The sequence below is a fragment of the Thermobia domestica genome, chromosome 9 (assembly GCF_964235325.1).
Source record: "Thermobia domestica chromosome 9, izTheDome1.hap1.1, whole genome shotgun sequence".
Taxonomy (NCBI): domain Eukaryota; kingdom Metazoa; phylum Arthropoda; class Insecta; order Zygentoma; family Lepismatidae; genus Thermobia; species Thermobia domestica.
The window spans coordinates 155,406,920-155,431,089 of record NC_137462.1 but is presented as its reverse complement, the minus strand read 5'-3'; the positions used below and the strand labels follow the sequence as shown (position 1 = coordinate 155,431,089).

Here is a 24,170-nt window from a genome sequence, read left to right as displayed (position 1 = left end):
TAAGGGAATGAGCTAATATTTTTATGTACTGACTTCCGGCTGGTGATCCACCATAAGAAGAAAAAACTAATTACATGCATATTTTAATGAACATTTGCACTTCAGTACCCATATATAATAGTCACTTTTTAAAATCTTTATTACTGTATATCGACTTTTATTCAATTCAGTTTCGTATTAGGGCACATTAATCAATATCCGAGGTAACCGCAGACGCAACAATGTGTAACACATCGTTGCAGACCGCGAGACCACAATAATCTGCATAGAAATTATTTCTCTTTGTAGTAGTATTACCAACTTTTCTCTTCCTCACGAAGGCAATCGCTTCCAACGATAGTGAATTTCTACACAGATGTGTTTACAAGGCTAAAATAAAATTTGACAAAAAGGGAAATTATTTCGAAAGTTGATCTCTCTTTCTCTCTCTCTCTCCAAAAAGCTGAGTGTCGAAATAGCACAAAGGGAATGTGCTACAATGAAATATAGCTCAAGGGTTTTTAGATGAATTTGTAACAAAGAGAAATGATAAAAGCGAAAATTACTTACTACAGCTTCTGAAATTGGAATGTGTGAGTGTCCCTACGTATTTAGATTGTAGACAAGGGTCATACGCTAGCTCTCTCACTTCCACACATACACAGGAAATATAATCCGTTCTCCTGAGTAATGGAGGCCAAAACCATTATGGAGAGCCAATGCAAAGAGGAAAAACAGGATTCCAGTGACAAAGTGAAGCTTAGATGTTCTTTCCTGATTCTATCGATTTCTGTTTTCTTTATTTTAACCACTTTTGCCTGTATACACTACAAGTAGCCTGCACATTATGTTATTAAAAATGTATACAAACTCATAAAACACACTTTCCTCTTTACATAAGTGAAAATTAGTCTTGGAAATTTACATCGGATTACTTACACACAGCGGTGTACGCAGAATTTCATCAAGCGGAAGAAGGGTTTAAGGTCCGAAGTTCATATCGTTTGGCATACTTATCGTAATACAGTAAATACATATTTTTCCTATTTTGCTAAAGGTGTGGGACGGGAGGGGAGGGTGAGTTAAAACCCGGAAACGTCTCTTGCGTATTTCCATATACATACTTGTACTTCAACAATAAACAAAATGACGAATAAATGATCTTTAACATTTCTGTTGAAGTTGGAACAGATAAATTAAGAGCATAGAAAACTGAAATGAAATTAAATGAAAATTTTCAGTTGAACTTCCCACGGGTCTAGGATGTTTCGGTGTAGGACGTTTCGGTGTAGGATGTTCCGGTGTACGGATGTTTCGGTGTACGGACGTTACGGTGTAAGGACGTTTCGGTGTAAGGACGCTTGGCTGTAAAGGACGTTTCGATGTATAGCCTAATATTTGATTGCATTAATCATATGCTTGTAATGAACAACCATAAAGTGTCATAGTGTAGCCACTCTGCAATAGTGTAAACTGATTAACATTGTTATTGAGTCTCATTGTTATTGCTCAGTCTCTTCGTAACATCGGCGTATTTTTTTCTTTTTTCTGACTTCATGTCCGCCAATTAACTTATTTGTTCCATTTGAATAGCACTAACAAGGAGACTTACGGAAGTTTAATTTACTGATTTTGAATGAAACTTTGCATACTTGTAGAATATCAAAAAATAATCGTCACGTATTTTTATTCATTTTGACAATGATGCGGGTTTAAGGGTAGAAACCACCCTTTGAACGTTAGAGGTGGTCTCCAAGCATAAACAGAAAATAATGATTAAAATATTAGATTAAATGATACTGCCAGCTTACTGCCAAGGGGATTTTAGGACAGGTGATTCAGAACCTGACGTTTAAATTACAAAATTCAAATTGGCGGATCCAATATGATGATTACAATTACAAATAGTCTTCTGGTTTGAAATATTCTGCAGTTAGCCAAGAACAATTATAATTGGCAGGGACTACTGAGAGAAGGTATGGACTGATTTGAAACCCCTTTCTGCACTTATTTTAACAGGACGTTTGATTAAATCTATAGCCCCAATCTATAGCCAGTGCCAATGCATTTGTCGCGAATGTGAAGCAACACATGTTATTGAAAAAGAAAATATTTATAATTCTGAACAATACGGTTTAATTTGGAAATTCAGACGGAACTTACTCTAGTGTTTACAGGAACACAAACAGTAGAAAGTGTGGCACAGTCAGTACATTCTATGACTCGTAGCTACATCATACAGCCTTTAATTTCTGCAAATAGTGTTTTGTTATCACCACTGTTAATTGTTTTGTAGGAAAACAATGGAACATTTGGCCTTGTAGTACAACACAACCTCTTTAAATTTGAAGATATCCTTTAGAAAGCATCAACTCCAGAAAATTTAACATCAAATCTTGTGAGATCATGGTTCCAAGAGATTTTTCTTCAAGCGTCTAATGCAATGTCCATTTTGTTATTAGCTTCGTGGAGTGGTCACAATTCATCAACTTTGAACCTATTTTAAGAACAAAAGAGTAACTCATAACATAAACCATTTATGCAGGAACAACTGGTAGGATTCAGCCTCTTCTTGCGTTCTTTAGGCCGTTAAAAAAAAAATCTTGAGATATTTTTCTGACACTGTCCTTCTCTACAACTATAACATGAATTTACATCTCCGTAATAATATAATTAAGATCCAAACACTGATTCATAATCAGTTTTCTTCTCCTAGATTTGCTAATCTTACTAGGTATGCATGATGTAAAAACGGTTATTTGGAAGAAAAACCACCTGTGTTTGAAAATTTCCTTTCAAAGATTGTGCAGCATTTCGCGATTTGTGCACAGTTATTGCCGTAATAAGGTGTGTGTGGTGTACATAATGTTTATGCATCACACACTTTTTTACTATATATCATTACCATAAAACGTTTTTCCAATCAATTCATAATTATAACATTTGAGGATATAAAAAGTTCTGGCATAGAGTGAAGTAAGGGAACTCACTATAAATAAGTAACCCCTGTCAATTACAGCAGCATTTAATTTTTATTTTATTTATTAATTTATATTTTCTACTTCACGAATTTATTTCTCCCTAATGAATAATTTTCATTTTGAAGAGTGGGCGTTTCGGTGTAAACATTGGAACTTTTACAACGAACCAGCCTCACACCTAAACGTCTTTACACCGAGACATCCGTGCACCAAAACGTCCTACACCGAAACGCCCTGCACCAAAACGTCCTACACCGAAACAGCCGTATCCCCTTCCCACGGTTAGGCTCTTCAGGCTTATGGAGATGAAAAATAAATGAAAGTGAATTATGATGAAATAATTGGTGGATTGAATATCGCGGGAGGAAACGGAAGAACGCCAAGAAAATTCACATGGACACGATGTTGTCTAACACAAGCTCCCTTGGCCTGACATATCAGGAACCTTTGTCACCATAGGTGGACGCTTTAGCATTGATATACCGTGCCCCTCAATGGGAACACCAACAGACTATTTATGCTTTTCACGAGTAAGTAAATATTTTCACCACAAATTAGCTCTTATTCCTTGATTTTTCCACAAATATTCAAAAAGGCGCGTTAGTTAGTCGCGTAGACTATTGTTCTCATATTTTGGTAAAGTTTACTCACAAAATATGAGTGCAACTATTACACGAAAAATAAAGATATTAAAAATGTCAACTTTAAATACCGTAGTTAAGTAGAAAATTAATGGATCTAGTAAGGGGTTCAAGTACGCTAAAGATGCTTTCTTTAAGAAATTACCCTACTTGTTGTAGCAAATTAATTACGGTGAAATTTTAACAGTAATTACAAAACAATGGCAAAAAACGTACTCACAGTGGCACTATTCAGCCGGTTTGCACTGGTTCGTTGGAACCAGTTGTTAAAATATTTCGAATTCGCAGAACCGTTTGTTATACCCATACATAACAGTAAAATTTACCCAGTTATACCCAGGGCCTGTAAATTTAAGTTTTATCAAAAACTATCTTTGTTTTAGAAATTCTCACAGCTCCAGTGTTTGACATGTGATCTCTCAGAACAAGGTATAAGCGTTTATTTCTTAATCTCACATGCTCACATTTCAAGAATAAGAACAGGGTTCACGTGAGTGTTCTGAAAGGCAAGCATACTATTATCAACAGTCTACCTTGTGTGGTTTGTTTCCTCAGTGTTACATCTTTGTATCTACTCTTCCTCTCTCTCTCTCTCTCTCTCTCTCTTTATATTTATATATATATATATATATATATATATATATATATATGGGGAGAGAGAGAGAGAGAGAACCGGTTGTTAAAAATTAGAATAGCACCACTGCGTACTTATTACCTTATAGTGTACAACAGCATTCTAGCATAGAGGAATTCTGTGTCCAGCAAATATGAGCAATTTGGACGGAATCACTCTAAATATAATTTCAGTGTGTATATACTTACTTCTGGTCGCGCAAGTGTCATTAGCACTTCCAAACACATGCGACAGCGATTCTACGTTTAGCTAACCATGGTAACTCCACATAGACTTTACTGTTTCAGTTTCCAGAAAATAAACAAACACACACACAACGAACTTGGTTGAGATGATTGCTCTAGTTATCTATCGCGAGAAACAGAATTTAAAAACAAATCACTTATATATATATATATATATATATACACACACAGTAAAACCTGCCTTCAACGGACCCTTAATAAAAAAAGGAAACTTGTCTTAAGCTAACATATTTCACGGTCCCTTGAATACGGGAAGGATGAAAGACGTGCTTAAATTTCCTTCATTAAACGGAAATTGTGTTACACGATTAACAGAAATCAAAATATGTTTTTTAATGAAAAAATATCAAGTACTGAATTGAGCGTTTAGAAAGTTTTTAGTTATCCACTGAGAGATAAGATACACATACAATACACTACGTTTTCAGCGAAACAGGTAGTGATGTGCAAATCGAAACACACGTAACAGATATAGATATCTTAATTAAGAACTATACGGAAACTCTAAAAGGGGAAGAAGAGGTAGAGGAAGATATGGCATTCAGCTGGAAGAAAAGTGCAGGGTAAACACTTATCAAGATGCTGGTAAAAGTTTAAAGAAACGGCAACAATTGCCTTACGTCAAAATGACACTAATAACTTATATGCACTGTGGTTTCTCAAGGTAAAGTGTTTGTGGAAAGTTGAGCAGACATGCAGTAATGTGCATAGAAAACTCTTTTGACAAGGAGAAAGTTAACGTGTGTACAGCAACGGCCCAGCATCGACTTTCCAAAATTTGTGTGGGTGCACATACCACGGGAGGACGTGTTATGTTATCAGGGAAGTCTCGATATTTTTTGATTGATTTCCTTTTGGTTACAATCTTTCATGAACACTGTCATAAAGAGCTGTGCTCGATTCTATTCACAATTTATTTCCATTTATTATTATTATTATTATTATTATTATTATTATTATTATTATTATTATTATGACTGCCTTTGACTAGGCCGGGATAGGCAAGGTTAATTAAGAACTATACGGAAACTCTAAAAGGGGAAGAAGAGGTAGAGGAAGATATGGCATTCAGCTGGAAGAAAAGTGCAGGGTAAACACTTATCAAGATGCTGGTAAAAGTTTAAAGAAACGGCAACAATTTGCCTTACGTCAAAATGACACTAATAACTTATATGCACTGTGGTTTCTCAAGGTAAAGTGTTTGTGGAAAGTTGAGCAGACATGCAGTAATGTGCATAGAAAACTCTTTTGACAAGGAGAAAGTTAACGTGTGTACAGCAACGGCCCAGCATCGACTTTCCAAAATTTGTGTGGGTGCACATACCACGGGAGGACGTGTTATGTTATCAGGGAAGTCTCGATATTTTTTGATTGATTTCCTTTTGGTTACAATCTTTCATGAACACTGTCATAAAGAGCTGTGCTCGATTCTATTCACAATTTATTTCCATTTATTATTATTATTATTATTATTATTATTATTATTATTATTATTATTATTATTATTATTATTATTATTATTATTATGACTGCCTTTGACTAGGCCGGGATAGGCAAGGAAGGGGGAAGTGTGTTGCTTGGTTGCCTTTGCACAGATACATTTGAAACTTATTATGTTTTAGAAGTTAGAAATTTTAATTTCCATCTAAGTGTTTTAATTGCTTATTATTTTTTGATAACGGCAAGTCAGATATTTTTATTTTTATTTTGTTTCTATAAAACTAAAATTCTTGTGGGTGCTGGAGTCACGGAGTATCCACGTAGCCAGCGCGCATGGTGTATAGTATTTTTAACTGTTCATTGTAGGTTTTACGAGTATTAACTCGTTGTAGAAATACTGTAAATTGACTAAGGTACGTACAACATATTATTTTATCTTGGCATGTTTATTATATACATTGATTTTTTTTTTTTTTTTGCATAGATCTACTTTCGTTGACCGGAAACCTATCTTTAACGGAATTTTTTGAAAATCCCGTTCGATTCCGCTAAAGACAGGTTTTACTGTATATGAACTTTCTCATGCTACAACTTGTATTACTTTACGATGTATATCTATAAAATGTCTGGGACATGTGTAATGTAAGGCTACGCAATGCTCTGAGAACGCAAGATCATTAGCCTGGAGCAAATCCCTGTGTTTGTTACAACTTGTGACACTGAGGGAATTCTCATGTTGAAACAGCGGAGACATTTGTTGACATGAAGCACGAGGTGAGAAAGAAAGAAAGACATGGGGGAAGGAGACAAAAAGGAGGACAAGAAGAAGGGATCTGTTCTTGGAAGGAAAGCAACAGCAAATGTAGACACTAACAACCCACAAAGCTAGAACTAAGCAAATATGGATTTTACAGTCGTAAAGTTGAAGTCAAACCTTGAGTCCTAACGCACGCTATGCTTTAGAATGTTATACAACAACATTTGGTTTGTTGAGAAAGTTCCAGACCAAAGGATAGTGTTGATTGAAGAATCTTCAAACTATAAGCAATTAAATGAAACTAATTACACTACACAGAATTTGCTAAGTTATCTACTAACAAGTAGTGTTGTAAAAAAACGGTTTTTTTTCTGTGAAGTTTTTTTTTTCAATAAAAAACATCGTTCTTTTTCATGTTTTTTTTTCAAAAGTCTGTTTTTTTTCTGGCAACTATTATTTATTGATTTATGTTTCAGATTATTGAAATAATCAACAGAACTTGAGTCGAAGCCCTCGTAACTTACAAATCGTTTGTTTCTCTGAACCTATACGAGCAAAATTGTGTGATTATTCCTTTCGGTCCCAGGTCATTTTTGGCGTTTTCCTACATTTCCAGTTAGTGACTTATTGCTCAAAAACCATTCATTCGATTGATATGGTTAAGGCCTTGTTTTTGAGAAAATGGATGTGGCTATTTTTTGGTGTAAGTTGCATTACAGTGTTACCAACGAGTGGGAAATTATTGAGGGAAATGTAGGGGTGAAAATTTACAAAAAATTCCCCAACCGAATTTCAAAAATTTTTTGTATCTAGCACCACTGCTGCTATATGGGTTCAAGTCACCTAAACAAACCTTTGGTGTGTTGACAAGGTACAGTGAAATCCTGAAGTCGCTGGCTTCCATTCAAAGAGGGAAAGAAAAAATTCTGTCATACACATGAAATTTTGACACTTTTTACGCCTCAGAGGCAAAAATCAAATATGCCGGGGTACAGCTTCTCTAATTATCCTATTGAAACTTTTTATGGTGCGTTCTGTAGGGCAAAGAGGAAGCTTTCAGGTAGTGGTACGTTTGTTTCAATGTAGCCAGTAAGAGGGTAATAATAGAGGGGAAAAGGGAAATTTTCCGAATTTTTCACCTAATAGCGGGAATTAATTGTTTTGGCTGGAAACGCTGCCATCAGACAGACAAAAACTATCTGAAAATAAACCGTAGTACTTGAAGAATATATCCTTCAAGTATCATGGAGATGTATAACAAAGTAAGCATGAAATTAAAAAAAAAAATCTCATTCTACCTCAGAAATTCACCATTTTCTTACCATTTACAGAACATGGTTTATTATAAACCTCAAGTGTACTTCCCCTAATTATTCTAGTGAAACTTTTTATGGTGCGTTGTGTAGGCTAAGAATGAGGCTGTTTGACACTGGTACTTTTCTCCGAATGTAGCCAACAAGAAGGAAATAATAGAAATAAAAAAGAGAATTTTTCCCAAAATTTGCCCCTAAAATCTGGAATTAAATTTTTTTGTAGCTAGCAACACTACTACCAGACACACACAAACTATCTTAAAATAAGCTTTGGTATCCCTCTAATATATCCTACAAGTTTTGTGACGATATCCAATAAAGTAAGCATGTCAATAAAAAAATATCTCATTCTACCTTTAAAAAATCACAGTTATCTTTCCAATTAGAGAACAAGGTCCACTGTAAACCTCAACTGTACTTCCCCTAATTATCCTATTGAAACTTTCTATAGTGCGTTGTGTAGAGCAAAGACGAGACTTCCAGATACTGGTACGTTTGTTCCGATATAGCCAACAGGAGGGAAATAATAGAGACAAAACATATATTTTTTTCAAAATTTCCTCCTAAAATCTGTAATTTAAATATTCTGCAGCTGGCAACACTGCAACCAGACAGACGCAAACTATCTTAAATTAAATATTGGTATGCCACTAACATATCCTACAAGTATTATGGTAATATTTAAGGAACAAAGCTTCTAATTACCAAAAATATATTACGGTAAACAGAAAAGTAAGGAAAAACTAGAAAAATCAAGGGCTAGATCCTAAATACGATTTTTACGTGCGTCCCCTAATTACCCCATTGTAACGATCTGTACTTTCGTTTGTTAAATAAGGACAAATGTTCGACTGACGTAAGTTGACTTGCACTCGGATGTATAGGTACGGATTCATAAACAAAAATTTCTAATTTTTTGCCCAAATATAGGAGAATTTTAATTTCCCTAATTGGTAACACTGCGCGCAGGCCCGTCCAATTGATGTCAACAGTTAGGTATCCACCCGAGGTATCTACCTGGCGTCTTAAGGATGTCTTTCTACAACGAAGGAAGCTACAGGGGAAAAAAGTAAAGGAAATTCAAAATTAGAAAATTCTCGAATTTTTGACTGGGGTGAAATTTGAGAAGGAAATTCGACAGCAGAAGAAAAATAAATTAATATGATAAACTATAGTCCAACCACATTTTGCAAGAATAATATCCCGATATCTTAATTAGTGTCCACACTGGAGCGGATTAAACAAGTGACACACCTGTGTGTGCCACTTTGGCCACCTGGGCCACCGAGTACACATTTGATTACATTTTTTTGACTACTAACTTGTGTTGTTGTTGTAGTTATAGTCTCGACTAATAATAATATCGTTGTAAACAATAACTTTATAAGGAAAATTTTCTCTCCTTTTTACATCTTAGTTCCAACACTATTGGTGAGAAATGAGGGTGTTTCAAAATAAATTTTGGGGTTTTAAGTCTTCGTAGTACTTATTACATTTTACGTACAATTATAAGCAATGCATCAAGTAAAAGAGCACCTCAAACAGTCTTTGCTACAAGTGTTCAATGTGAGATTCATTCATCACACGGCACACATCTAGTCGATAGATGAGAAAGGCCCATAAACTTTCCGCCATATGGCACAAAACACATTCAATTTAGGGGAGTTTCGTTTCAATTGTACCATCTCCTGAGGATTTGCTGACGGCCAAATGCAAACATTATTAGTGTTCACATTAGCTCTTAGATGAAAAGTCGATTTATCACTGTAGACGACACGATCCAGAAAATCTTGAATGTTATGCAGGAATATTTAACTTGCGAAATTGGCACGTAAACCGTAATCTGTAGGTTTTAGACCTGTAGCAACTGCAAACAATAAAGACGTAATTGCAAGCGAGACGCACACAGACGCTTAATATTCTTCACACAGACGGTTGCAGTGTACAGGTTCAGTCTTTATTAAAACACAAAGAGCTTTCTGCTCTCTAGTCTCCATCTTTGCTAGTTGCTCTTTCTAACGGCAGACAGAAGAAACAATGCATGTACATGCGTGCGTACAAAACTGTTTGAGTTGCTCTTTCATCTGATATAATATTTATAATTGTAAGTTAATTGTAATAGATACTACAAAGTTTCAAAACCCTAATATTAATTTTGAAACACCCTGCATTACTTCAAATTGAGTCATCCTATATTCAGGTCCTAGTCAATTTGTCGCCTCGTGCAATGGCATAATTTGCCGCCTCCCCCTTTCTCCAGAAAGAACAAATCTTAAAAGTCATGATTTTAAGTATGCTACTGCAGCATGAACAACAAAGGTGAGGGTAAGTGTAGTTGCACTCAGAAAGGCTTAAATACTTACTAAAAATTTAATCCCGTTGTCTTTTTTTTTTTTTTTTTTTAATATTAATCTGTTAGGTCTATGTTATTGAAAGATAAAGGAAACACACCTGCAGAGGAAAGATGGTAATCCTTTTTATAGAATTCATTATCGAGCTTCAATCTCAATGTATCTGTTTGCAATTCCAGTGCAACTAGCTCTTTTATCTTTATTTCTTGATTTTTCTCCTACATCTTCTAACATTTTTTTTTTAAAAAAAACTTGTTTCTATCTTCAATGATAAGGAACTTGCTTCTGACAAAAACAAGACTACTTTCATATCAAAACTGTGATAACTTACTAAATGGAACAGATATTCACTACTATTCGAGAATTGAATTCTTGCATTTGGCAACAATCAAGCAATTTGTGCTCGGGTTTATTCGACCACTTGCTTTAGCATTGTCCATGGGGCCTTAAACTAATGCAACCTAAACATAATTTATGAATGTAGTATTCAAATAGAAGGCCAGCTTAGTAAATGTAACTACCATCATCATGAAGTCTGTTTCCAACAAGAAATATTTAATTTAAATAATATACTTATGACAGATTTTGCCGGACTATCCAAGCTTGCCGCTCCACGCAAATGCACGTGTTGCATATATACAATGGCGTATTTAGGAGGGCTTCCGGGCTTAAGCCCCCCTCGAAATCTTACTATAGTAAAGTATATGAAATATCTTGCAGAATTTTCACATTTTCAGGCAAAGCCCCCCCCCCCCCGAAAGTTAGCGAAGCCTCTCCCGAAACAAAATCGTAAATACGCCACTGCATATATGGTAGAGCCGGTTCTGCATATCATATATATCTAGTTGACGAATTATTTATATATGACATTTAGAAAAATACTATTAGGCAAATTAGTATTAGTTTTTACCTTTAGACAAGTTATTGGAATTTTATACTGTTCGTGACATTATTTTCGTACTTATTAAAGGCCTGCTTTCACGAAAAAACAAAATTTCATTTCTACTTTTATTTCTTAGTTGATATTGATGAAAACTGCTGAAACCCGAATTGTTAATAGGTATGGTATTCATGTAAATTGTAAAATATTTGTAGCGTATCAGTATCTAGCATTTAATTTATGTTGCATTTTACGGTGATTACACCTACATAAAAATATTTCATACTTAAATAGACGTAAGATGCATTCCAAATGACTATTTGAAAAAAAAAAAACGAAATTTAGAAAAAAAACGAGAGGCAATGTTTTTTTTCTAAAAAAAACGTACATTTCTGAAAAAAATACGAACCGTTTTTTTTCTATTTACAACACTACTAACAAGTATGCACATAGTCAATACCAGTATATTATAAACTAAAATATATATATTAACCATGGGAAGAGAAGGGGGATGAAAAGAAAACAAAGTTTATATATTTCAAGACCCATATTGAACTCGGTTGAGGGGCCGCGATGGCTTAATGGTAGAGCGTTCACCTCTGGTGCATGGGGTCCCCGGTTCGATTCCAGCTCGCGCCAAGTGAACTTTGTGGGTGGACAAACACCGTGTGCGTGTTTTCCTCGGGGTTCTTCCGTTTCCTCCCACTTTCTTCATTCTACTATTACGTTTATTTCTCATTATCACCGTCTCCTTTAGCCTAGCCGGCATAACCGTGGGACGTAAAACTTAGAGATTTCATTTAATTTCTTTCAATTCGGTTGATAGGTATATCAACCAAGTGCTATAACCTGTCGCATAGCAGACCACAGATTCGAACCCAGCATCTACGATAAAAATAGAAATCGTTCATCTTCTCATTCGCTAATTCTAATGAAATGTATACAATTTTTAACATTATATTTTTTACGTCAGAAACTTACTTCCTTCTTTTCAGAACACACACACACACACACACACATAAAAAAAGAAAAAACACTCATAAATAATATTATCATAATAAAACGATATTGTACTCAGGTCTAACACCATAATTTTAGTTTTTTCTCAAAAATACATCTTCTTTCTAACCATTTTTCGAAATAAATTCTCACTGCAAAATCCTAAATGTAGATTGTTCCCCTATTAGCTATGTACCGTGAACGTAAGTCTGTATTTCACGCATCAAGGTTGTAACACCACAAATACTCATAATAATAAATACTGACAAATTGTTTCAACAACCTGCTCTCGTTTCATTCATGAAATGATAGACTGTCCACGGATCTGACAAGATTTTTTTTCTTCTAATTTTCCTTTTGTTACTTTCTTTCCGCAGAACAAATTCTCCAGTGTTGTACAGTAAATATAGAAGTGTTTGTACGCAACATTCTGTTTTCCTGTTGTTGCATTAAGTTAGACACACATTTTCTCAAACATTAAAACAAAAACAATCATACACATAAGCTTGATTTCCGCATCCTCCCAACGAATCAAGGACTAATAGTCATTTTTTACTCCAAAGAAAATGTTTATAGCATTTTTTTTTTTTTTTTTTTTTTTTTTTTTAGTCTTCGTTGATCAGAATATCATTTGTAACGACATAAATTAAGGCAGAGGAAAAAAAATACTACGTCTAGGCGCGAAATATAAATTGCAGGGCGAGCCAAAAGTCTCATTATTCCCCATGCATATTACGAATATGGATGTTGTTGTGAACATAGTATAAAACACAAGATATAAATTATCTTAAGAGGCTTTAGACAGCATCTTATTCCAGAGTATATATATGTGTACGTCAGAATTATTTGCTTCCAGGTATGTGAAATTCTTTGGAGCATTGCAATATGTTTTAAAATCATTCTCCTACCACAATATCGTTTGTTTGAGTGAGGGAAGCTTGTTAAACCTTACAGTAAAATTTGTTTGGATATTTGTCATTGATTGGCCCCTTTCCAATCCTTTCCTCCATGATAGGCGTTGACTCATCGGCCATGGGTCCTACTATCTGTAGAAACACCAAAATACAATATAACAACGAAATGAAATCTTTAAGTTTTATGTCCTACGGTTATGCCGGCTAGGGTAAAGCAAACGGTGATGATGAGAAATGAATGAAGAAAGTGGGAAGAAACCCACACACACGCTGTTTGCTCCCCACAAAGTTCACTTGGTGCGAGCTGGGATCGAACTAAGGATCCCATGCACCAGAGGTGAACGCTCTACCACTGAACAACCGCGGCTCCCAATATAACAATGAGAGAGGTACCTGCAATTAAACGTACATCAGTTAGATCACTATCTGAAAAGAAACACATATAGAAAGAGTGCTTATATCTCAGATCCGTAGGAAGTAATGAGACTTCCAATTCACAATGCACTTTAAGAACCAGAACGATTGTGTAGAATCAGTGGCACTGCACTTACTTCCAGTATGAAAAGAGTAAATGGAAGTTATACATGCAATAACATAGCAGCCATTTTTGGAGGGATCTGGGAATTGTTTCGGACACTGGCTAATCGTCTGTTTCAATGTTCTTCATTGATCATTTTATTCGCGATTGGAAAATAAGTTGCCATTAGCCGTATAACTCTCGTTTACTCTGATACGAAGAGTTTCTGCTTCCTCTAACAGCACAGACAGTAGGCACAACAGTGGGAAACGATAGGCTAGCCAATTGCCAACGCTGGTCTTACGTTGTAATTGGCCACTATGTCAAGCATTTGCCAACCATCTCATTCGCCAACGTAATTTGAAGGAAATGAGTAAAATTGCGATTGTCAAGTTGAAAGTGTTGGGTAAGTGATGGAAAATTATTGGTTGACTGTTTATGATTACCGATACGTACGTAACGTGTAGTCCTATCAAATATGCTTGTTAGGGTCAAATTCAGGTCTTGGAAATTTGAAGATCGTTCCAATGGGTTTTTCTCAGGTTTAACTGGTTTCTTTGCAATTTCTTCTCATTTCTATTTACTTGTGTTTTAGCATATGTCTTCTTTATGCTACGAGGCATAAATGAGAGAGGTTAAACTTAAAAATAACTATATAAAACATTTCATTTCACACCTCCCAACGAATTTCGAAAATAATCACAGTAGTACACTTCTTCCGCCTGTGCACTCACTATTTTTTTTTTTTTTTAAATTTATGTGTGTATTTCCACTTCTGTTGCAGTTACAATAATTTATTTACAGATCTCACTATTAAAGACACACCAATAGTAATATAGAAGAGAATACATAATAGGTTACATTCTACTTTTATTTACCAAAAAAGTTTAAAGACAGAAGGGAGATAGTAAAAGATCTTTTGCAGCTTCAATTTTACGGAAAAGTCGCTGTTCCAACAGAGCGTTCATTAACATTTTAATTGCCCTACAAAGCTAATTAACGAAGTCAGATTTTTTCTGTTTTTTTTTTTTTTTTTTTTTGGTAATCTTTCTTTTCTGGATCACAGGACTTTGTTCATTAGAAAAGATTTACCGAAACGAGGATAGGTTACAGGGGAAGGGGAGAAACTGGATTAAGTTGACAAAATTCTGCAACGTATAGTCTGTATAAAGTAGATCGACTCATCAAAAATTTAATTAATCTATAAACGAAGTTTAACCTTCAACGATGTTACAACGTCAACGTCGATGAATGCCTTAACTTCTTTCGGAACCGAGACCGAGGGTTGAAGAATCTCATTACTTCTTAAAAGTTAGTAGTGCTTTTGATAGTTTATCACCTGAACGACTTTTTGCTTATAACCAGGGCTTGAAAAATCCACTCGCCAGTGGTAAGTACTTTTTTTACATTTGGCGAATAAAGTCCGATCAATCAGAAACGTATAATCAAATTTAATCAAAACGAAACTACGTTTATCACTAGAAAATTCTAATTTGGATTCGCCAATGCTCATAAATCTAAATGGACCTTCCCTTAAATTATTTGACCAAAAGCGGTCTATCGATTACTGGTATACTTCGAAAGTAGTGGCCGCTATACAGCTAGACATATGTTTACTATGTTGCAATGTAATTTTTGTTTATTTGGAAAAACACTCAGACTGCAAAATGGTCTGGCTACTAGATTTTTTGGTTGGCGAGTACTTGCAAGCAAGATTTCTCAAGCCCTGCTTATAACTGAAGTGGAAATACTGTAATGGACACGAACAAGTACTTTCAGTACAATAAACCGTTAAACGTTCTCAGTATTCAGATTTCTTGTCAAACTTACCAACTTATCCAACATAGCAATCCACACTATCAAAATACCAATTCCAGTGGTGTTTTTAAATATAGTTCTTGTTCTCGAACATAATTTTTAAGAATTTTAATTGAAGCTCAATACTAGTGCAGCACCTTAAAGCACACATATTCTTTGTAAACCTCACTAAAAGAAACGCATGCATTAAAACTATTGGCATGAAAAGCAGTCTCCTGGCTTTCGTCAGAAACATGAAGTACTAGCAGAAAATTGATAATACGAGTAAGTCATAAAAAATAGGAATTTGTACAAGGTTCTTACAATACACACAGAAGAACATGTGATTTAAAAAATGGTAACAGTGTTATTTCTTTGGAAATCGTTGAAACACACAATATATATAAGTAAGATGTTGAGGGAACATCAATTGGGATTCAGAAAAGACAAAAGGCACCAGAGATGCTATTGTGTTGATTAGAATTATATCAGAACGAGTTCTTGATGTAAAGGAAGAGTTATGTTTGTGCTTCATCAACTGGCAAAAAGCTTTTGACCCGGTCAAATTACACCAAACTTCTGAAAATACTTAAAGAAATCAGAGTAAACTGGAGAGACCGGCGACTCATTCGCTACCTGTACATAATATAATGAGTGTACCTGCGCTTAAATCAAGAAGAAACCAATAGTGTGGAGACTGGAAGAGGAGTCAGATAAGAATGTAGTATGTCACTAATTATTCAACATTTACAGTGAATGCTTAATGAAGGAAGCATTAATGGGAGCTGGAGATTTCAAAATTGGAGAACAGATCATTAATAAGGTCAGGTATACAGTATGAAATATGTTTTTGGGACACTTAATCGATTGCAGAGAACCGTTTCTCTCTATCTATGGTTGATTTTGCTCTATAGTGATCAACATAAAAAACTGAAAATGGTTTATTTCTACCACTTCTGGTTTGAGTATCGCCTTGAAAAATGAACTCGATTACTAATTTTCGTCCCTCTACAATCTGATTAAATTTGGTCAAGACCTATCACGTAGTTCCTGAGATTTTTGTCTGCCGTATGGAAGGACACATGGACAGGATATATATAAGTTTTGATAAATTAAACTCCTAAACGAACTACACGGTAGTTTGGGGATAAAAACAGAGAATATCCCTGAATTATATTATTCCAGGGTCAAGAGATAAATAAGTTTCCCAGATACCGTAATAAGGTAAGACCTCAACGGCGTGAGAGGTTCCTTAATCCTAGAGTGAAATATTGTTATACTTAATCAAATAGACAGAGGCAAATCTATACTCAAAAGTCGTATCTGCTCTTCTTGTGATAACAAGATCATAAGGAACAGTCTACACGTTATCTCCTGGAAGTAATGCTAAGCATCTTCTTCTGGCTGTCCAGGTAGATTATTACCGGATTGATTGATTGAAGAGTTTAACGTTCAACTTAAGCGCCTATGCTATATGATAAAAGATCTACTGCTTAAAAATGGATCCGAACCACTATGTGATTTTATTCCAGAATTTATTACTCGAGAATCAAACTCAGAATTAAGCGCACAAAAATCACACGAGTTAGTCACTTCACAAATTTCAAAGATTTTTAAATACAATTTACTATATTGGAAATGTACTTTTAACATTTGTCCATTATCTGTTCTTGAAAAGTAAATATGTTTAAGTTTATAGAAATATTTTGAGTATCTTAAATACTAAGTCTCAGGGCTCATGTGCTATGGGGTACTATTTTGAACTCACTGAAAACGAATCAGAAATTCTAAATCATATGCATAAATTCGCTTTATCCGGTTTAAAAAAAAAAAAAAAGAAAGAAAGAAAAAGAAAAAAAAGAAAGTTAAGCACTCGGGCGCATCTAATGACATATATGAGCAAACACATGAACTGCAAACATTTCCATGACTCCACAAACTCATTGTGCAGTACATTTCACCTCTCCCCACCTTCAACATTAACCTCGATCGATTTTTGCTCTCTTGAAAACTACTAAAACTGAGTGAGCCAATCTGAATGAGTGCGGTATATTCTCTGTAGCAAAAGTCATTACGCAAAATACAGGGCGGCAAGGGAGCTTTTTCCAACATGAGATGAAGATGAAATTGCGATTGACCACATCCATAACTCCAAATCAGCCCATTGTACCAGAAGCCATGCTCTATAGCTTTCCATACGGGGGCAATTTATACTCATGGTCACGCTAAAAGGTCTGTCACGACTTACTTCTATCAAATCTATACAACGAATATTACTGGGGTGGAATACCTTTTATGTCCAAAACACAAAGTTAAGCTCTTTAAACTTATAGTCGCACACTAGGCGTAGCAAGTGCATAATTCTGTGCCTTTTTTTGTTTTTAATGATCGAGTGGCTAATGCGTATGCTTTATCAATCTCGACAGTAGTTCCGGGTTCGATTTCCACTTGAAACAGTGAGTCTCGTCTCATTTTGCCTCAGTCCTAAAAAAAAAAAAACCTCCAATTAGCCAATCAATTCTCTTCAGAAGATTTCAATAATTCACAAAAATGAATGTGAAGCTATTGCCCCTTGATTATCAGAAACAAGCTCCTTGATTACCTTAGAGTACCACAGCTCGCGCCTAGTAGGTTTCGTGCTGGACAAACACCGTGCACATGGGTTTCCTCGGGGTTCTACCGTTTTCTCCTATTTTCATCACTCCACCATTTTAATCATTCTCATCATCATTTCCTTTAGCCTACACGGTACAATCGTGGGACGTAATTTAGAAATGTCTTAAAACCTAAATCTTACCTGTCTCATTCAATGGATATAGGTTTCTTCACTCGTACATGATAAAATGGTTCTTACCTAGAAAAAGAAAGAAAAGGAATTAATAATAATAATAATAATAATAATAATAATAATAATAATAATAATAATAATAATAATAATAACATTCTACTTGTCTATTTATATATATGAACTTTAGGAGTGTTCAAAATGTGAAACGTAATGTTTGCCAATTGCTGTCTCCATTGTTACATTCGCTTATCTTGACAAATATACATTTTCTTTGATTGGAAATCACTACTGTATCTATAGTAACAATCATATATCAGTGTTATTATTTAAATTTAAGTATGATGATATTCTCAAAGATTCAAGAAATAAACGACAAATTTCGCATTCTCAATTTTATCTTTTTGTAATAATATTATTATTATTACTTGCTACTAGAGACCTGCACGGGCCGAATGTTTCGGCCCGAGCCCGGCCCGATAAATTTTTAAAAAATTTAGCTCGAGCCCCAATCTTTCTCAAAATTTAGTATTAAACTTGACCTAACCCTCAGAAACATTTTCTAAACTCTGGTTCACAACCTGACGCTTGCCTCCCGAATGGTACCATTGCCTCCTAGAACTTTACCTGTCATCGAGAGAACAAAACTCCATTTCCTGTAACAAAAATCTAACTTAATTGATTTTTAGCATAAAGGGAAGATGACTATATTGTTTGGCGACAGGCAAAACTTTCCCACCCCTTCTTGTCATATTTTGGGTTCAGTGAAGGTCAAGGTCAGAGCTCAATTTACCGTGCAATGCCTGCAATCCTCTATAGTGAAAGTGGAGCCGCTACGCAACACAAACTGTAAGTAGCTATTGCATTCTTTGTAACATTTTTCACGGGCACACTTCTTCAACGTTTGGCTTTATTCCAATTATCGTTTAACGAAAGTCAATAATTATTAAATAATTGCAATTAATCGGCCCCAGCCCGGCCCAAAGAAATAGAGTCGGCCTGCCCAAGTCCGGCCTGTGCAGGTCTCTACTTGCTACTAATGGTAATAGATAGTACTTTGGACACTGGTACAGATAACGATTAATTGCATTACGGCTATTCGAGGCAGGGCCTGCAGTTCAAAATGGATTTCAAATAATTATTGAAATTTTTTAACCAAGGCTTAGTTCTCCCACCCAAGATCGAACATGGAACCACACATATAGAGAGCACACGCGTTAGTCATTTGGACAGGAAAATTCGGAAAGATTACTACATAAACGTATGTGCGTATGTGCATGAATACATACGTGGTGGACTAGTTTGTCATCATATTGAGAATTAACAAAATATATATATATATATATATATATATATATATATATATATATATATATATATATATATATATATATATATATATATATATATATATATATATATATATACTTTTGTGCTTAAAAATGGGAACATGATAATGATAATCGATATTTTCAGCTATAACGTGCACAGACGAAGTAGATAAACTACGCCAATGGTCAATACAATAAAGAGTTCCTTTTTGTTGTGCCAGTATAAATGAAAAAAATCCCATCGGATAATCCTTCTTCCCTCCTCCTTCACCTAGTCCTAGGGGGCGCCCAAAGAAAATTTTCTAGGGTGGGCCATCTCCATGGTTGCTATATTATGTCTAGTATTTCTGGTATTTAACATGTGGTTTGCTATATTACGTGTACATTTTCGTAAGCCATGGGGGGCCCGGGCCCCCGTCGCTTTGGGTGCTCATGCCTAAGCCTGATAGATAGTGTCAGTAGCAACAAAAATTATGATCTTGACGTGCATTGCAGAAACGAAGATCTTAATTTTGAAAGGAGAAAATATAATTCTTCTTCTTCTTCTTCTTCCAACCTTTTCCCCACCCCCAGGTAGCTAGGGTCGGCTTTCCGACTCGTTCTCCATTTGTTTCTATCTTGTATCATATCCACTGTGACACCAACTGCAGCATATTGTTCTTCATAGATCTCACCACTTCTTTGGCTACCCTCGCGCTCGTTTCCCATTCACTTTTATAGCATCCACTCGATGAGCTACATACTCCAAAGGTGATCGTCTTCTTACATGCTGAAACCATGTCACTCTACTTTCTTGCAGTTTTCTACTATTGATCTGACCTTTACTGTTTGTCAGATCACTTCACATGTCCTTCCGAATCATTTTTATGCAACTCCTGTTCCTCTCTCCTTGTCGTCGAACTTTCCGCTCCTACAGATATCACTTCGGTTTTGTAAACTTTTCCTTTAAGGTGTATTGGTACCTACGGTCACACAATACTTTTATCGTTTCTCTGCATTTTGTCCAACCGCTGCTAATTCTGCCTTTACATTTTCTTCTATTTCTGCACTTTCTTGCAGTATTGGTTCCAAGTACTTGAATTCTTCGTCGTTACCATCTTTTCTACATCCAGTCGTTTTCTTGTATTTTCGATTTAGTAGAAGCGATAAGTTCATCATTTCTTGAGAATAATGTGTCGATATTGTTTAAAGCGTCATTATAAGTGAGTATTCCTTGTGCTTATTATTTAACATTTAGAACTTAATATTACTAAATTCATGAAACTTAGTGAGCAACGTATTATGGGAAAACGAAGGTTTCATACGAAAGAGGCCAACATAAGAGTAATAAGGAATGTATGTAATTTGTGGGAAAATGCACGTTCTATAGGAAAGAGGTCAAGATAGGCACATGGCCAAGTTAACAGGTTTATATATACAGGATGGGCACAAAGTCGCTTTTCCCCAAAACAAGTATTTCTTTACATATTTAGGAGCGAGCGACTTTGTACCCATCTTGTATGCTATATATAAATTTTCAACAACATAATAGTAAAACAACAAAAAAAAAGTTGTGTTATTCATAATTTTGGTCTGTACCTCATTGCTAATATCATACGATAATCTTGATGAGGATATTCTTTAGTATCAGTTTCACTTACTAGGTGGCTTCGTTATCGTATGGCATTAATCTTTAGTTTTTTTTAAAAAAAAACTTTTTCTCGAAAACAACACATGAGGATTTGCACTTACTCATATAATTTTGTTCATCTAAATTTCTATCAATTGGTCTCCTCTCTGAATATTTATTGTTAGACGCCAATAATATTGTAGAAATTGATTCTTCTTTGTCACAGAGAAGTTTAAAAATAAAATAATTCCATATGTTTTGTTTAATGTCCTGCAATTCTGCTCTGAAGGTTGAAATAGTCAATGAAAAAATTGACAGAACGGAATAATTTTGTGAAAACTCCACGGACGCGATACTATTAATCAAAAAAACAATTTTAATGGTAGTTTAGTAAATTCAATAGTAGTAGTACTAGTAGTAGTTTCAAATTAGGGGAACACCCCAACAGAAAATCCTGGTCTTTCAGGTTGGAGTTTGACGTCAGGTGAGCAGCCATTTGTAAAAACAATTACCAAATTAAATACGGATTGACAAAAGAATATATAACTCATGTAAATGGTTTTAATTTTAAAACATCAACTAAGAAAATTCCACTGGAATGGTCTTATACAGACCTAACAACATAAGCTCCTTGATTCCATTATTTCGTTCATTGCATTGGGATGTATCCACTCACAAACGAATAATTGCATTTGACTATTTTTAGCATCCTATGATCCTCGTAGTAGTTTACTCTGTTAGTTACAGTTCAAAAGTTCAGTTACAAGCTTGTCTTTGTCGAATGAACATGAGCAAATTGTGGAACTAATAATATTACGTGAATTACTTATTAACAAGGATATTGATTGCGTAAGCACCGAGTTTGATTGGTTCTGTCAATTATGACTTACAGGAAAAGGGTAAAGTTAAATCCCATAGGAGGTTTAGCAGTGTGTAATATGTAAATAGATTTCTTATTGTTAGATTAATAAGTTAAAATGTGTAATTGTAGTTATTTTGATGTTTCCCCAGTTCTTTTTCTTTTTTATTTCACTATTTATTTTTGCAACACAAGAACTTATAAAGATATTCGAACCAATAATAACAAAACTTACCATACTTCCAAATATATAAGTTTTCAGTCAATTTAATGTTGACTCGCATTTTTTTTTTTTTTTTTTTTTTTTGGCTTGGTAATTTACTTCAAATAGTATGCTCGTAGATGTTAGGAGTATATTTGTCATTGTTAGAAATATGTGTGTCACTGTTAGGATTAGAATTAGGATTTAGATTTCTGGAGTTTCGGCATCTATAATCATATTATCCTCTCATGTTTGAGGGATGACGTCCCTCGGCGATCGAAAGGGAATGAAGAAAGGATTGGGGAAGGAAAGAAGCGGACTGGGACGTGTGTGTTAGGTATCACTCCAGCATTTGCCTGGTGTAGTGAGAAAAACCCAGGAAAACTTAACTCAGGGTGACTGGCCTGAAAAAAGCTTTTATACTTTCTGGACCGAGTGTCCCCACCGGGAACTGAACCGCTCGCACCAAAGATGAGAGCGATAGTGACTACGCTACGCGAAGCCACTTGTCCCCATCAGGACAAAACAAATAACAATAGACATAATTTGCTTGTTACATACACAGTACATAAATACTATTTCATAACAGAATAAAAGTTATACATTACTAATACTGACGAACGACATACGTTTTAGCGCCACGAAAAAAATAGCAGTTGCTTTCAATTTTCTTGAAACACCATCAAATACTGTGTTACTTTGTTAGTCTTGGAGTCGTATCTCGATTGATACTTGTATCAGTTTTAGACATATAGTAAATCATAATCTGAGGCTATATTTCATTAATCATACAATCTACTGTCATCTTGCTAGTGTCATAAGGAAAGTGAAGGATATACCGCTGTATCAGTTTCATATTAAACGGTGACGTGAATCTCTTACATGATCAATTTATAGATTTACAAACAAATTAGCTTCTCTCCATTTTCTCAAGATAATATCCATAATCTTTTACACTCGCGCATATCATCTTGTTGAGGTCAATAACTTCTATCGATTGATATATGTCTCACCTTTAGACAATATTCTGTTTCCATTAAAAGCCAATGATATTGTAGAAGATTCAATATACAATAATTTATAACCAACTTCTGAAACCGAACTTTTGCTCCATCCAATATACACTGTAGGACGCAGGATAGAGTTTAAAGCGTTCATTTCTGGTCCAAGGGATCCGACTTTAGGCCATATGACTTTAACATCATGATCGTAGATTTCTTTGAGGTTGTCTCGTCCCATCTTCACTGCATCACTTCCTCCAAAAATCCTTTATTTTGATTTTTAACCATCTGTCTCCTTCTTTAGAGCAGGGGTTTTTCAGTCAAACAGTGAGTCGAAAATTAACAAGTTTATTTTTATTTCAGGGGCCACTAAGCTATACTAGGGTATTTAGAACGAATTTTAGCTGGGTTTTCATGTTAAGTACTTTTAATTATTGAAAAGGGCGCAAGCTATGGCAGAGAACTTTGCGAGTCCAAGACATACAGTAATGATAGGACGTTAAATTATTTGTTTTTATTTCATATACACTATGTACGTATATTGTATATATAAAAGAATCTTGGGAAGATATAACAACTATATATATGCATAAGCAGTGATACAATGATACTTTTCTATTATCTATAAAGTGCCCCAAGACAAAACGCAATAATAATAATTTAACATTTTACATCTTCTTTTTCATGTTGTTTCTTCTACCATTGTAGAACGATCAAAAGTTTAACAGTTTATTCAGTTATTTTCTTTCGTTTAGCTTTATGTGAGTAGTAACTCAAGATAATCTTCTAAGACTGTATATTTTGTATATATTGAAGAGTTGAAAAGAACATTATGGTTATACGTGTGCTGTACACACACCATTTAGGATTAGACGAGAAAGGCTTCTCAACCTACCAGAGAGTCCCTACCACTACTCTTCCTCTAGAAACTTTGT

At 35.0% G+C, this 24,170-nt stretch overlaps 1 protein-coding gene across 2 annotated transcripts in view; it reads right to left on the bottom strand.

Moving 5' to 3' along the window:
- The window catches only part of Fas2 (neural cell adhesion molecule fasciclin 2), an 858,867-nt gene that overhangs the window by 390,133 nt on the left and 444,564 nt on the right, over positions 1 to 24,170 (bottom strand). Inside the window, exon 1 of one of the 2 annotated variants that reach the window (XM_081772030.1) lies at positions 18,246 to 18,302. The exons of the other annotated variant lie outside the window; for it this stretch is intronic. The gene's annotated coding sequence lies outside the window, so the exon portion shown is untranslated. Of the gene's footprint in view, positions 1 to 18,245; positions 18,303 to 24,170 lie in introns of those variants that run through there. 2 annotated transcript variants of the gene reach the window in all.